This window comes from Ambystoma mexicanum, chromosome 4p (assembly GCF_040938575.1).
Source record: "Ambystoma mexicanum isolate Mex_15411 chromosome 4p, UKY_AmexF1_1, whole genome shotgun sequence".
Lineage (NCBI taxonomy): Eukaryota > Metazoa > Chordata > Amphibia > Caudata > Ambystomatidae > Ambystoma > Ambystoma mexicanum.
Window position 1 is genome coordinate 48,790,443 of NC_090927.1, and position 16,793 is coordinate 48,807,235.

Below are 16,793 nucleotides of genomic sequence, written 5' to 3' on the forward strand. Positions count from 1 at the left end.
ATTGAGAGGCAAGGAGAGAGAGAGAGAGAGAGAGCGCCTGCAGACAAGGCATTCGAAGGAGGAGTAGGTCTGCGTAGGGATGACAGAGGCAGGAATCTACTCCGGGAAGATAAGGGCTACACCCCCTCTGGACCGGGTGGATCTGGGCGCGGAGAGGATCTTGTAACCATCAGGGAGGAGAGTGTCAAAGCTTGTGACAGAACTGGCCGTGAACCATGTCTCAGTGAGACTGACGACATTGAGGTCAAGTTCTTCCAGGAGGCGGCAGATGTCAAAGGAGTGTTTGACGGCTGAGCGAGAGTTGGAATATGGAGGAGGTTGCCATCCTTGAAGGACTTCCGGGGAGGGGTACAGATCAGATGTACACTCTGCGGAGGTGCAGAAGGAGCCCGAGGGTGGGCAGGAGAGGAAAAAGGAGAGGGCAAGGTAGCTAAGGGAGAAGGGGGGGCAGAAAGGGTGGAAGAGGCAAAGAACCAGAGAAGGGGAGGAAGGGGACAGCAGAAGATGAAAGGAAATGTATGAGGCGTGGGAATCGTCTATCAAAGAGGAGGAGGTTGGTCTCAGACCAAGACTGTGCCATTCAGGTAGACATTAATGATGACCTTAGAGGAGTCAAAGGGGGGCAGGAGGTCTTCCCAGCAGATACCACCATTAATGGGAGAGGAGGAGAAAAGAGAGCGCACAGTGATCATATGAAGAGTCCATAGATCTGGCTATGGAACGACAAAGAGTATGTCGGTGAGGGTTTGTCTGGAGAAAGAAATGGCATAAGCGTCAGCGATAGGGAGACCAGGGTTAGAGACCAAGATATCCTTTTTGAACTTCTTCCTGCCAGGCTTAGTGAGAAGGGACGGATAGTCAATGGAGAAACAGTTGGAGAAGATAGGAGAAACAGAGAGAGCCATGTGAGAGGTAGAGAGAGAGGGAGGTGAAGCAGCAGGGGAGGGTAAGTCACTGGGCCAACTAAGTAAAAGGAAAAGCATGCAATACAACCAAAGGACAAAGCACAAAATTCAAAACAGCTAGAATCCAAAATGCAGCTAGTATCAAAAATGCAGCTAGATTTAAAAACACAGCTATAATAAAACAAATGCAGCTAGATTTAAAACACAGCTAGAATTAAAAAAAATGCAGCTAGATTTAAAACTCAGCTAGAATCAAAAATGCAAAACGAAAAATGTTAGCAATGGTTGTAGGCACTGTGCAAACACAGACTGTAGGTGTGGGAGACAAGGTGAGAAGGAGAAAAAGGCAAAGGGGTAGGAGTGTGTTCCGTAGGGTGGAGCTAACCCATTATGTCAAGGAGGTGGAAAAAGTCATGAAGTCCAGGTCCCTTTGAGGTGCCTCATGAAAGCTCAGGTGAGGGGGTGCAGAGCTCACCTTACAGCGTACCGGCAGCGGACAGGGAGCAGACAGGGGCCTTCATTAAGGGCCTTAGTGCTACGGGCCAACTCCCACCTACCGGTTGCTGGTATTGGCTGGAAAAGGACCAAGCCAGCCAATCGGAAGGGGGGAGGCAGGCCAAGAAAGGAAGGCAGAGCTTCAGGCTCAACACGGGGCAGTCATGATAAAAGGCCATGATGAATCAGGGCAAGTAGCACAAGGGATTCGATATGGAGCCCAACATGTGAAAAAACAAACAAAGAAACTTCCAGGAAGGTGTTGCACGCACCGAGGGCAGTGCTCACAGGGATATTAGGCCAATATTTCAAAAAACAGCTACAGTTTCAAAAGCACCACAGTGCACATCCACAATAGCCCCAATAAGAAAAGCCTTACCCCAAATGCAGCGAATTGCGTGGGGAGGTGGAGGGCTGAATGCAGGGCTGCCCAGCACAGCAGATGGTCTTTCAGGGAAGTTGAGGTAGAGAAATGCATACATATTCCCCTTTACATACTTTTTGTATACGGGCTAGGACAGGCATTAGGTTTTGTTAGTATAGGCCATTTTGATTTGACAGAGACGGACTAGGACTGTGTTTTCTTCATTATTTGATAGTAGAGACTACTTCCATTTTAGCTATAGGGCAAAGTAGGAGTTTTTCCAAACCCAGATAAATGAATAAAGGTTTTATAAATTGTACGTCATACTTGTGTTACCATTCCTCCCTTACATTACTTAAGCCATTCTGATATTTCTTTTGTGACACCATCTTTTCTTTATTTCCCATTACACACTTGTTACTTGAGATGGAGGGATAGGCTTGTTTTAATTTATTATAGACTTTATTTTGTGGTAACAGAATTATTACCGGTTTTCACAAACCAATGAATCATACATTTGGAGATAAAGTGGAGGATTGCCCTCCAACAGCAAGGTGTGATTTCCCTACCTAAATAAACTAAGGATAGTTTGAGTCAGTAAGTTCAACTTAAAAGTCTATGGGCCTCATCACGAGTCTGGCGGTAACCCTTAAATGCGGCGGTAGTGCTATTACCGCTGCATTTAAGGGTCCGCCAGATCATGGCCTTGGCGGATTTCCCCCCAGCTATGAGCTGGGGGGAAATCCATGGCAAAATTGATGATTTTCTGCGCTATTACCGCCGGTGGGAAATCCGCCGGCGGCAATAGCACACATTTTTCCCATTGGGCCCAATGGCGAATGAGGAATTCCCGAATGGGCCCAATGGGGAATGGGCACTAACCGTTCCGTCAAACCCGTGATCCGGCGCTAATAGCGCCGGGGGTTTGGCAGTAGGGCTAATAGCGCCAGCGGTAATACCGCCGGCGTTACCGCCCAACTCGTGATGAGGCCCTGTGTGTCCAAAACCTATACTTGCCCTGACAACTAAAGCTAAACAATGTGTAGGGATATCAGCAACCAAAGGAATAGTGTTCAAACAAATGTTCTGAGCTTCTTCCAACTCCTGGCTTACTCTTGCCTCCCTTCCCCAAGTTCAACCCAGTTTCACAAAATGGGTCTCAGTGTGCCCTTCCACCCAAGCAGGCAGCACATTTGGCTTCAAATTCACAGTCAAATTAACTTGCTTAGTTTGCCTTTTCTTTATGTCACTTGAACAATCTTATGCCGACCAGTCTCAGCCTTTTGACTTCTCCTGGTTTACTCCAAGTAAGGGTTCCTCGGTCTAGGCGTAGTTGTTGGACCACACGGTCTACCCATCACAGATTGCGCAAACGATAACCCTTGGCATTTTGCAACAGTTCATTCTTTCTCATAGGACTTCCTTGACAACAGAGGTTTCCTTTTTGTGTCACAAGTCCACATATGTTTCTGTTTCACTTCAACAGCTTCTTGACTTTACCACCATGTGACTCTCGCACTTTCCTGTGTGGTATTTCTCCTGGTTACCACTTTGCTTTCACACAATTCAATATTATTATGCTTTGTACTTGTTTCACTTTGTTCGCAAATGTAAATCACCTTTCATGCCTGACCCTCACAACCATCCTCATGCCTCTTCCTCGCTTCAGTACCAGAGTGGTGCAATGACAAGTTAGCATGCACTACTCCCAGTCGCCTCTTCCTTGTCCAAGTACTATGGTGATATGAATGTGGAGAAAGGTAACAGCTTATAAAGGCAGGGGGAGGGAAGGTTGTTCTGGCATCATTCTGTGCACAGACTAAAGCTTTGCTTCTCCCAGGTTTAGTTAGGCTGCTTTTCTGACAAGCATTTTTGACATTCAGAGCACTGATAAGGTTTGGCTCCTGTATGGCTTTTCTCATGGGTAGTTAGGCTGCTTTTCACACTGAAGCATTTCTGACATTCAGAGCACTGATACCGTTTATCTCCTGTGTGGCTTCTCTCATGTTTAGTTAGGCTGCTTTTCTGACAAGCATTTCTGACATTGAGCAGCAATAAGGTTTGCCTCCTTTATGTCTTATCTCATGGGTAGTTAGATTGCTTTTCTGACTGAAGCATGTCTGACATTGCAGTGATAAAGTTTGGCTTAGCTCCTGTGTGACTTCTCTCATGGGTAGTTCGTCTGCTTTTGTGACTGAAACATTTCTGACATTCAGAGCACTGATACGGTTTGGCTCCTGTGTGGCTTCTCTCATGGGTAGTTAGGCTGCTTTTGTCAATGAAGCATTTCGGACATTCAGAGCACCGGTAAGGTTTGGCTCCTGTATGGATTCTCTCATGGATAGTTAGCTGGCTTTTCATACTGAAGCATTTCTGACATTCAGAGCATTGGTAAGGTTTGGCTCCTGTGTGGCTTCTCTCATGTTTAGTTAGGCTGCTTTTCTCACTGAAGCATTTCTGACATTCACAGCACCGATAAGGTTTGGCTCCTGTATGGATTCTCTCATGGGTAGTTAGGTTGCTTTTCTTACTGAAGCATGTCTGACATTCAGAGCACTGATAAGGTTTGGCTCCTGTGTGGCTTCTCTCATGTTCAGTTAGGCTGCTTTTGAGCCTGAAGCATTTCTGACATTCAGAGCACCGATAAGGTTTGGCTCCTGTATGGATTCTCTCATGGATAGTTAGGTGGCTTTTCACACTGAAGCATTTCTGACATTCAGTGCACTGATAAGGTTTGGTTCCTGTGTGGCTTCTCTCATGTTTAGTTAGGTTGCTTTTCTGACTGAAGCATTTCTGACATTCAGAGCATTGATAAGGTTTGGCTCCTGTATGGATTGTCTCATGGATAGTTAGGTGGCTTTTCACACTGAAGCATTTCTGACATTCAGAGCACCGATAAGGTTTGGCTCCTGTGTGGCTTCTCTCATGGGTGGTTAGGCTGCTTTTCCAACTGAAGCATTTCTGACACTCAGAGCACTGATAAGGTTTGGCTCCTGTATGGCTTCTCTCATGGGTAGTTAGCTTGCTTTTCCAACTGAAGCTTTTCTGACATTGAATGCACTGATAAGGTTTTACTCCTGTATGGGTCCTTTCATGTTTGGTTGGATATGTTTTCTGACTGAAACGGTTATGGCATTCTGTGTACTGATGAGGATTTTCTCCTGTGTTGGTTCTCTCATTTTGAGCAAGATGGGTTTTCAGACTGAATTCATGGCATTCATTGTCCTGGCAAGGTTTCTCTGGGGGTTTCATTTCTCCAGCTTGGATTGCGTTTAGCAAGAATGCCACAGCAAAGTGAACCTCATTACAGGGTCAGCCATTTGTAGAGAATGCTCTATATTTATCCCTCAGTGCACTCTTCCTTACAATTCCATTGTGCAAAGGAAAGCTCTTTTTAGAAGCACTGATTCTTCGCCTCTGAGTCCATGCAGGTTGTGTTTTTGATAACTTCACCTACGTGGGTGTTCTCAGAGAATCTTACTGCTTTAATATTGTATGTTCTTTTCCCAATCAGCATACTAACATGTTTGTAAGGGTTACTGAATCCAACATTGATATGTAGTGTTTTCTAATTCAATGCATTGATATGGTTTTCTACGATTTGCCAAAAGCTTTGACTTTTGAATTACATTTTTATCCGAATTTGAACTTGCTTTTGGGTGTATCTATTTTCCTCTCTTCAGAAGCATTTCCTTCTCCTGGTTACCTCTACACTCTGAATACAGATTGTAAGCGATAACAGAAATAATTTTCTTAATCCGTAGCTTACTCCACCCCAGTTCCTGACCAGACCGGGCTTCTAGACTCTTCCATTCCATGAGATATCCAACATCCCTTTTGTTCCAGGTAAACCCATTCTTGCGGAATTTCACGTCATTACCCTTTGCTTTTTCTGTGCAGGCTTTAGAAAGCTGTAAAAGAAAATGGACACATTATCTTTCTAAACATAAAGAACTACGTAACATTAGGCATGTATAGTTTAATTATTTTTGAAATAGTGTTTTATTGGTTGACAAATAATTCACGTCTTTAAGGCTTCAAATTCTAAGCAAAAGTCGCAACATAGCCAAAATGAAGGCTTAAAGCTCCAAGCCAGAATATTGCATCTTTCAGAGCCTCCCATTTCCCTACAAATCTCCTCTGCATTTTATTCAGTCTTTGTGCAAAGCCCTAAATGGCTGCAGATGCCTTAGTGACCCCACCCTTCCCTTTTCAATACATACTCACAAATACTTTCAATGTTTGGAATTTTAATGCTATCTCCCAGCACCTGTCTTGACTCGCTCACCCAGAGCTCCTCTTTCAGCCATTTCAGAAATATGCTGGGCTTTCCCCAATGTCTTATATCCAAATAACAGGGTAATTCATAGAATTTTGCACAAAAGTGTCGCAAGTGGCCTCGCGCACAATGTGCCCGAGCGAATGTCTGCGCCAGCCGCGTGCGCTAAAATCGATTTCCACGCACAGCGTATTCATGGATTTTTGCATTCAAAACCAGCCGTGGCGCAGCGACCCTGCAGCAGCGCCAGTTACGCCCCCAAGAACGCCCTCGCGCAAGGAAAAGCCATCAAAATCCCCAATCCAGCGCAAAGGGCTGCGCTAACCCTGGACCAGTTTACAGGGCTGGCAAACAGCAAACGGCAAGCGGGGTACGTGTATTACGGGTGTGTGCACACGCGATTGGCCTGGGTACGTGTATTTCAGGGGTGCGTGGGAAGTTTTACACGCGATCGGGCCTGGGGGAGCAGGGTACGTGTATTTCAGGGGCTCGAGGGTAGTTTCACACGCGATCGGGCCTGGGGATGCGGGGTACGTGTATTTCAGGGGCTCGCAGGTAGATTCACACGCGATCGGGCCTGGGGGAGCGGGGTACGTGTATTTCAGGGGCTCACGGGTAGTTTCACACGCGATCGGGCCTGGGGGAGCGGGGTACCACTCACCGTCTGCCTTACGTGTAGGAGAACGCGTAGCCAACACCCACCCGCTGTGAAGTAATAGCGTGTGAACCACAACGCCTGGAAAACACATGCACCACGCCCCACGAAAAGCACGTACAGAGCAATGGAAAGCCACGTGGGATCTTCAAGCCCTGCCAGGGCAATGCCCGTGCGCTATACGTCACAGACGCGCTTACGCTCTAAGGGCCTTTGGTCCAATGAAATCGCGTACATGTGCTGACGCGCTTACGCGCTAAGGGCCTTTCCTCGAATTACACGCTGACGTGCAAGATTTTCACGTGCCAAATCACTCTGTATCAAGCTGGCCACGCGTAAGCACACGGAAGACCACACTCCTGCCCAGAAGGCTGAATCACTGGCCCCCAGAACCCCGAGCAGCCTCCCACCTGCCATCTGCTGCTGCCTGACTGCCTGCTGCCCACGTGCCCTGCTATTTGGTGCCTGCACATCAGCCATCTGTAGGGGTCCAGTTGCTGTGTCCACCCCTGCTGGAACAGAAGACTCCCGACTGGGATACCATCGCTCCACAGCCCAGCCCCAGGACCCAGTTGCCCACCCACGCCTGCCTCGGGGGTCGCCATGTCGGGGCAAACACCATCTGAGACCACTGGCAACCCCCAGCCAGAGGGGCAGAGGGCCACCAGCTTCACTGCCACCGAAGTTGTTGTCCTGGTGGAGCAAGTCTTGGGGTATTATGATGCCCTCTTCGGATCATCACGCGCCAACAAGGAAGGACGGGACAGGATCTGGGACGACTTTGTGGTTGCCATCTACGTGGAGGGGGTGGCAACCCGCAACATCAAGCAAGTCAAGAAGCGCTGGGAGGACTTGAGGTCCAGGACCCTCATGAAGGCCCGGCGCCTCGTGGAGGGGGGCCGGGGCAACATGAGTACCATCCAGATGAGGGTCGTGGAACGCGTACGCCCAGCGCTCCACGCCCAGATCCTTGAGAGGCAGACCCGTCTGGAGTTGAGCGGTAAGTGGCCAAGCATTGCTGTGTGAGACAGGGCACGTTGCAGTGTGCTGGTTGTCTGATACTTGCCTGCATGTGTGACATAGGCCATGTACGTATGTGTGTGTGCAGGGACATCATGGTCATGCATGTGAGACCAGTAATGTGTGAACCACATGGTTGGTGCATGTGTTTCAATGCAACATGGGGTAGCTCTATGCGGAATGGACACATGAAAGCATGCCAGTCTCTGTTCCTGGACATGGGTGGGGGTGAGGGATGGGTGCTGATGCCATGTACATGTATGGTGTCCATGTCTGTGTGTCTGAACTGCATGTCTGGGACTTGTAAATGCCATGGATGCATGACACATGTCTGTGACAATGTTCTGATTCACTGATGCAGCCTGGTCATCCTTGTATCCACTGTGTCTGGGGTGTACGAGGCCAGATGGATGAAACTACGGTGAAGTGTGTGCATGTGATAGGCATGACCCATGATGCATGTGAGTTTCAAACCAACATTGTATGTTTCAAGAGTCCCTTGGGCATGTATGCTAATGTCCATAGCATGTGCCATGCCTGTTACTGCATGTGTTTTGCCTGCACTGACCCATGTGTTGTGGAGGGACATGATGGAAGTGATGTTTGACAGTGCCACTCATCTGCTATTGCTTCCTGTCTAGGGGACCATTGCACAGTACCCTGATGCTTGTGTTCTATGTCTCCCTCTACACAGCGGTAAGTGAAGAAGAGGGCGGAGACGGCGCTGTGGAGCAAAGCGGCGGGGATGCCCACACGGCTGCAGTGGAAGGGGTGGGTGAGCCCCCACAGGGGCTTGCAACGGCGGAAGACGGTGTGGAGCCATCCAGGTTGGTGGTTTCCACAGAGGAGGAGGAGGCCGCTACTGAGCCGCACATGGGGCCTGGTGGGGGTGGTACCACTGGTGCAAGTGGTGCAGTCCACGGGCAGGGGCAGGAGGCAGCACAGGTCGCCATGGAGGGGCCTGTGCATGTCACTGTCCCTGACACTGTGACTGCACCACCATGCACCAGCAGGGATGCCCCATCCCAGGCCCGTCCGCAGGTAGGGGGGGATGTCCATGTCATCTGACACTCCTCTACCTGCGGACGAGGGGAACCCTGGCCGTATGGAGAAGGTTCTGATTGGTGTCGCGTTGCGCACACGTGACATTCGTGATGAGGTGCATGCTTCCCGGGTGGAGCACGCACGTCATCACGAAGAGCAGCGTGCCAACGTGGCCCACTTGGGAGCGACCATGGTTGGGGGTTTCGTACATGTGTCGGCCACTCTGGCAGCCCTCTCCTCCTCTGTGGAGGCTATGCGCCAGTCGTTCTCCATGCCGTCTTCCGGCCCAGATGCCACCAGGGCCCCCTGTGGACCTGCCCCGACCAACGCAGCCAGCTCGGTGGGGATCCGATCCCATCCCTGCCACAGTCGGGAGTCGGAGGTCCAGCAGGGGTGGACACCCCAGGAACTGGACCCCAGCAGATGGAGGATGTGCTGGCATCATCGGGCAGGGCACGTGCACGACGGCGTCGGTGGATTCCATCAGCCTGGATGCAGTCGTGCTGGCAGAGGCAGTTGCGTCAGAGGCAGCGGCAGGCTCGATGTGGGAGGCATCATGGCTCGGGGCCATCAACATCAGAGGGGCAGGCATCGGCCGGAGGGCAGGAGAACCCTGGAATGGGAGTGTCTACCGTGTGGCAGCGGTTGGGCCAGCAGATAGGTGCGGAGCGGCGGCGGGCGGAGGAGGAACGGCTCACAATGGTCAGGGCGGAGAACTCCATGCGCAGGGCGCTGAGGCAGGCCGAGTGCCTCGAGGGTATTCGCAGGGAGTTGGAGCTGGACACCGCGTTATCCCTGCGAGACCTCGGGGCCAGAGAACATGCCCGCCTCCAAGCCATTGAATAGGAGTTCGATGATTCCCTGGCCCATGACATCAACCAGTGAGCCATTGGACTTGCCCGCCACCATTGTATATAGTTCATTATTGTTAAGTTTCCTTTCTTTTTTTCTTTCCTTTGGGGCGCATGGACTTTGCCCCACAATTTTGTATATAGTTGTTTATTCTGTAGGCTTTTTTGTAGGTTTCCTTTGGACAGTTAGGATCATGGACCCAGTATTTCATCCTTGTAAATAGTTGGAGTGTGCATTTGTCGGCATTTTCCTTTTGATTTTTCCATGGAGCAATGGAGTTTACTTTTTCATTTCTGTTTGGATTTGCTTTGTTGGAAGGAGACTTTGGAGACATTTTTGATTTCATTTATTTTGGATTCTGATTTCCTTTTTTATCATTATGTGACATTCTGCATTGTTTTCCTTATGTCCATTGTTGTGTGGTATTCTCTCATTGGTTTCATGCATGTCACGATTTCAATGTGTGGTATTCTCTCATTGGTTTCATGCATGTCACGATTTCAATGTGTGGTATTCTCTCATTGGTTTCATGCATGTCACGATTTCAATGTGTGGTATTCTCTCATTGGTTTCATGCATGTCACGATTTCAATGTGTGGTCTTCTCTCATTGGTTTCATGCATGTCACGATTTCAATGTGTGGTCTTCTCTCATTGGTTTCATGCATGTCACGACTTCAATGTGTGGTATTCTCTCATTGGTTTCATGCATGTCACGATTTCAATGTGTGGTATTCTCTCATTGGTTTCATGCATGTCACGACTTCAATGTGTGGTCTTCTCTCATTGGTTTCATGCATGTCACGATTTCAATGTGTGGTCTTCTCTCATTGGTTTCATGCATGTCACGACTTCAATGTGTGGTATTCTCTCATTGGTTTCATGCATGTCACGATTTCAATGTGAGGTCTTCTCTCATTGGTTTCATGCATGTCACGATTTCAATGTGTGGTCTTCTCTCATTGGTTTCATGCATGTCACGATTTCAATGTGTGGTATTCTCTCATTGGTTTCATGCATGTCACGATTTCAATGTGTGGTCTTCTCTCATTGGTTTCATGCATGTCACGATTTCAATGTGTGGTATTCTCTCATTGGTTTCATGCATGTCACGATTTCAATGTGTGGTCTTCTCTCATTGGTTTCATGCATGTCACGACTTCAATGTGTGGTCTTCTCTCATTGGTTTCATGCATGTCACGATTTCAATGTGTGGTATTCTCTCATTGGTTTCATGCATGTCACGATTTCAATGTGTGGTCTTCTCTCATTGGTTTCATGCATGTCACGACTTCAATGTGTGGTATTCTCTCATTGGTTTCATGCATGTCACGATGTGGGTGTTCACATTCACTGGCACCCATTGTGTGTGTGTGTGACGGACATGTGCTGATGTACATACATGCCATTTGGGTTGTTTCATTTAATGGGCATTTCAATGTGGGGTGTATGTTATGCTTGGTTGGTTATTTGGGCAGGGGTGGCGTGCCATGGGATTTTGGTGGCCATGAGGGCCATGATTGTGGGTCATGTTGACATGTTGGGGGGGGGGGACATGAGTGGGGGCCTGCTGGCAGGTGCCCCTCACTGCTGGGGGGTGGGGGTGCTGGGGGACATGAGTGGGACATGAGTGGGGGCCTGCTGGCAGGTGCCCCTCACTGCTGGGGGGTGGGGGTGCTGGGGGACATGAGTGGGACATGAGTGGGGGCCTGCTGGCAGGTGCCCCTCACTGCTGGGGGTGGGGGTGCTGGGGGACATGAGTGGGACATGAGTGGGGGCCTGCTGGCAGGTGCCCCTCCCTGTTGGGGGGTGGGGGTGCTGGGGGACATGAGTGGGGGCCTGCTGGCAGGTGCCCCTCACTGCTGGGGGTGGGGGTGCTGGGGGATATGAGTGGGACATGAGTGGGGACCTGCTGGCAGGTGCCCCTCACTGCTGGGGGGTGGGGGTGCTGGGGACATGAGTGGGGGCCTGCTGGCAGGTGCCCCTCACTGCTGGGCGGTGGGGGTGCTGGGGGACATGAGTGTGACATGAGTGGGGGCCTGCTGGCAGGTGCCCCTCACTGCTGGGGGGTGGGGGTGCTGGGGGACATGAGTGGGACATGAGTGGGGGCCTGCTGGCAGGTGCCCCTCACTTCTGGGGGTTAGGGGTGCTGGTGGACATGAGTGGGGGCCTGCTGGCAGGTGCCCCTGACTGCTGGGAGACATGAGTTGGTGATCATATTGCAAGGTGACATGTGGCTTGGCTGGGGGGCAAGCCCATGGTGGATGTGCTGCCTGTGGGACATGACCAAGGGTGCAGGGTAGTCCCCTGTGGTGTGGGCTGCCTGCAGGGGACGTGGAAGGGGTAGAGGGGACACCTGGGAGGACCCAAACTGCCAATTCACGTGGAGGACTCCCCGCGCACCCCCGTAATACACGTACCCTGCTCCCCCAGGCCCGATCGCGTGTAAAACTTCCCCGAGCACCCCTGAAATACACGTACCCCGCTCCCCCAGGCCCAATCACGTGTGAAACCACCCGCGAGCCCCTGAAATACACGTACCCCGCGCCCCCAGGCCCGATCGCATGTGAAACTTCACGCAAGCCCCTGAAATACACATACCCGCTCTCCCAGGCCCGATCTCGTGTGCAACCACCCGCGAGCCCCTGTAATACACGTACCTCGCTCCCCCAGGCCCCATCGCGTGTGAAACCACCCGCAAGCCCCTGAAATACAAGTACCCCGCTCCCCCAGGCCCGATAGCGTATAGAACTTCCCGCGCACCCCTGTAATACACGTACCCAGGCCAATCGAATGCAAAACCACCCGCGATCCCCTGAACTACACGTACCCCGCTCCCCCAGGCCCGATTGCATGTGAAACTTCCCGCAAACCCCTGAAATACACGTACCCAGGCCAATCGCGTGTGAAAATTCACGGCAGCCCCTGAAATACACGTACCCCGCTCTCCCAGGCCCGATCGCGTGTAAAAATTCACGCGAGCCCCTGAAATACACGTACCCTGCTCCCCCAGACCCGATCGCGTGTGAAACTTCCCGCGAGCCCCTGAAATACACGTACCCCGCTCCCCCAGGCCCGATCGCGTGTAGTACTTCCCGAGCACCCCAGAAATACACGTACCTCGCTCCCCCAGTGCCAATCATGTGTAGACCTCCCCTTGCACCCCAGAAATACACGCACACGCTATTTTCGACACAGCGGGTGTCCGTGTTTGTCGCGTACACCTTTGCACGTCATTTGTCCTAGAGGGCCACAGTATGGGACATTTATCATAGCTGTATATACGTGCTTTTTGTTAGCGCACATTTTGGCGCACATTTTTTTCATGCGCAGGGATGCTACCGCCTGCCTTCGTGTGGCGGACGTGTTTAGGCATGAGCGCGTCTTTGCCCGTGTGCTGTTTTGCCCTATTCGATTCTATGAATACGTGTTGTAGGCGAGCGTGAGGGCGTTCCGCGCACTTGCCTCCTTTACTTCCCCCATGACGCCCTCATTTTCATGAGTTGCTCCCCATTCCGCGTGTGACGCCCCGTGTTACGCCTACTTTTGTTATGTGCGCCGCGCTATGTGCGCTTTCGCTGTGGCAGTAGCGCACGCCGTTAGATGACCTGTGTATTGGCGTGCGCCGTGCAGATTTTCAGCGCACATCCCAGATTTTACTCGCGCACGGACTTCCATGAATAGATGTATGCGGATTTTTCTGCGATTTTCGGTCTTGCACTGCGGTTTTCACACTAGCACTGAAAAATCGCACGTTTTCGCACGCTTGCGACGAAATTTTCAGCGCACATTCTTTCCATGAATCGGCCTATTACAGTGCTCTTGTTCTACCTGGCAACCCATATATGAAAGCCCAACTCTGAATAAAGATACTCCATGCAGGAGACGTTCTGCAAGCCGAGGGATCTTCTCTAAAGTGTGACCTCTATGCATTTCAGTCAAGTGGCTGCAGTACATTTTATCAAACGTCTACAGACCATTCATAATCAGGGAGCTGTTTTTTGTTTCAGACTGATGATTAACCCATATTATTCTCCAGCTTGGTTATTACTACTTTTTACAGAGTACAACTCAATATATGGGTTATATTGATGTTGGTCTTGGGTCAGTAATTGTGGGACATGAGTGGGGGCCTGCTGGCAGGTGCCCCTCACTGCTGGGGGGTGGGGGTGCTGGGGGACATGAGTGGGGGCCTGCTGGCAGGTGCCCCTCACTGCTGGGCGGTGGGGGTGCTGGGGGACATGAGTGTGACATGAGTGGGGGCCTGCTGGCAGGTGCCCCTCACTGCTGGGGGGTGGGGGTGCTGGGGGACATGAGTGGGACATGAGTGGGGGCCTGCTGGCAGGTGCCCCTCACTGCTGGGGGTTAGGGGTGCTGGGGGACATGAGTGGGGGCCTGCTGGCAGGTGCCCCTGACTGCTGGGAGACATGAGTTGGTGATCATATTGCAAGGTGACATGTGGCTTGGCTGGGGGGCATGCCCATGGTGGATGTGCTGCCTGTGGGACATGACCAAGGGTGCAGGGCAGTCCCCTGTGGTGTGGGCTGCCTGCAGGGGCCGTGGAAGGGGTAGAGGGGACACCTGGGAGGACCCACACTGCCAATTCACGTGGAGGACTCCCCGCGCACCCCCGTAATACACGTACCCTGCTCCCCCAGGCCCGATCGCGTGTAAAACTTCCCCGAGCACCCCTGAAATACACGTACCCCGCACCCGCAGGCCCAATCACGTGTGAAACCACCCGCGAGCCCCTGAAATACACGTACCCCGCGCCCCCAGGCCCGATCGCATGTGAAACTTCACGCAAGCCCCTGAAATACACATACCGCTCTCCCAGGCCCGATCGCGCGTGCAACGCATTTCTGAAGACAAATAAGCATTCTTTACAAGCTTATGGTTACTGTGAAAAAAAAACATTAGCGTATCGCAATCATTGAAGATGTTTTTTGCCTACATTTTTGGGTGGAAATTAAGGCCTTATTAAAATAATCTCTGATGCCTGCCAAACATAAATTAAAAAGAGTGGCCAGGATGCAACCTTGCTTTAGGCCACTGCTCACGTGACTATTGTCCACAAGCTCCACCCCCTTTGGTATCTAGACACCCCTGTAGTGGTGCAGTAACTAAAGCCAGTATTTTACCCGAATAACATGATCAAATGAGTCTGAGAAATCTGTAGATGGAGGATATACTGGGTGTCAGAACGCTGCCTTACCCGAGGACCCACTCGCCCCACTGCTGCTTGGGTGCAAGTGTTTCAGTCTTGTTGCCACATTCGCAAGCTTGGGAGCCGCCGTGTTTTCCAGTCTGGGCAGGTGTGGGGGAACCAGCAGCATGGTTCAATGCATGAGCTTTGCATGGTCCAATGCCCTGGGCAAGAGTCAGGCCGGTTGGGAGGCTCATTCTCATGTGAGCCACCACAAAACCTGAGGAGTTTCACAGGCCTTTGTGCCACAATTGCCTTCAGTCTGCATTGTGAGGCTTAGTGTTGGCGTGTTCTGCCTCCTGCTGCTTTGTGCCCGGTTTGCCCAGGGGCCTCCTTGCCTCTGCTCCGCCCGATTTCTTCTCTTTCTTGTAATTTCTTGTTTATGGTCTCCCTGTTCCCTCTTCTGTGTCCTTCCATTCTGACTCCCTTCTTTCTGGATACCCTCAATCAGTGTCTATCTCTGTTCCAATATCAGGTTAATACGTGGGTGGCCTGTCTTTCGTGGTGGTGGGGGAAGGATCTTCCACCTGACAGGACTGAACCATTCAGTACTGGGTCCCTGGAGAAAGGGATTTATATTCCCCACACGGTCCTTCCACAGGATCAGACTAGACTCCAGGCCCTAGAACGATACGCTGGACCATCAGGAGACCCAGATATCTGGTATAAGTGGACAGCAACAAAACAGGGATCATGACCTCCACCCAGGTGGTTCAACGACAACCTCGAATTACAACAACAAAAAAACAAGCACTGTCTGGAATAGACCTGGAGATCCATCCCTACGGCCCAGAACAAAACAAACTGCCCTAGCAAGAATAACCAGAGCATACAGTCTGGAAATCAGAATAAGCAGGAGAACCTTCTATGGGAACAGAATCCTAAACGTTCAGCAAGGAACTGCATAGAATCATCTCTGAATTCAACTCCCTGGCCTGCTCCAGCCCCTCCCACCCGTCTCACAAGCTTTGTGACACCTTATCATTACACTTCCACAATGTCACTATTGAGGGACACTCCACCATAATTTCTAAATTGGAACACATGCCCTCACCCCCCAAAGGCCGACCCTCATCAAAACCCCCCTCAATACAAACCTTCAACTCTTTCTCTCCTATTTCACACCAGGAGTTCCTCTTGTTCCTAGCACAAGGCTGCCCATCATGCGTCCCCAGAGGACCCCTGACTGCCCACCCTCCTCAAAAACATCCTAGCCTCAACCTGTGCAAGCAGTATCACACACTCAATCCTCAACCTCTCACTTACATCAGGACCCTTCCTGAAAGACCTAAAAACCTCCTACATCAAACCCCTACCCAAAAAAACCTACACCCGACCCACTCCTCCCCCAGAACTATTGGTTTATCTCCAACACACACTTCATTGCCAAATGATGGACCGCACAGCATACAAGCAGTTTAGCCACTGGAGCCAACAACCTCCTAGACCCGGTGCAATCAGGCTTCAGACCGCTCAGAGGAAGAGAATCCTCCCTAGTGTCTGTCTGGGAATACCGAAAAAGAACAGCTGATGCAGAAGGCCGCGCTGTACTCATTCTCCTTGACCTCTCTGCAGCCTTTCAATAGCATCGATCACACTATCCTACTATACAGGCTACAAACAGTAGTAATCAAAGAAACGGCCCACTCATGGATCCTCTCTTTCCTCTCTAATCGCGCACAAATTATGCTACTCTACCCGTTCTCCTCCACCTCGCGATCAGTAACAAAAGGGGTCCCACATCCAATCAACCTCTGCCGAAAACCCGCTGCCTGCAAATCATCCGCTGCAGCAATCTTACTTGCTACAACTGTGCAGACGACACCCAGATCATCCTTAAAATCCCAATATCGACAGGCTCCAACAGTCCAGACCTGTAAACATGCCTCACAGATATTGACCGCTGGATGAAGACCAACCACCTCATCCTCAACCCTGGTCAAGTTGAAATCCTAGCCTGCGGGAAAACAGCGC

At 50.9% G+C, this 16,793-nt stretch overlaps 1 pseudogene; it reads right to left on the reverse strand.

Annotated features, from left to right (window-relative positions):
• LOC138452961 (zinc finger protein 107-like) overlaps positions 1-16,793 on the reverse strand; it is a 340,693-nt pseudogene that overhangs the window by 226,833 nt on the left and 97,067 nt on the right.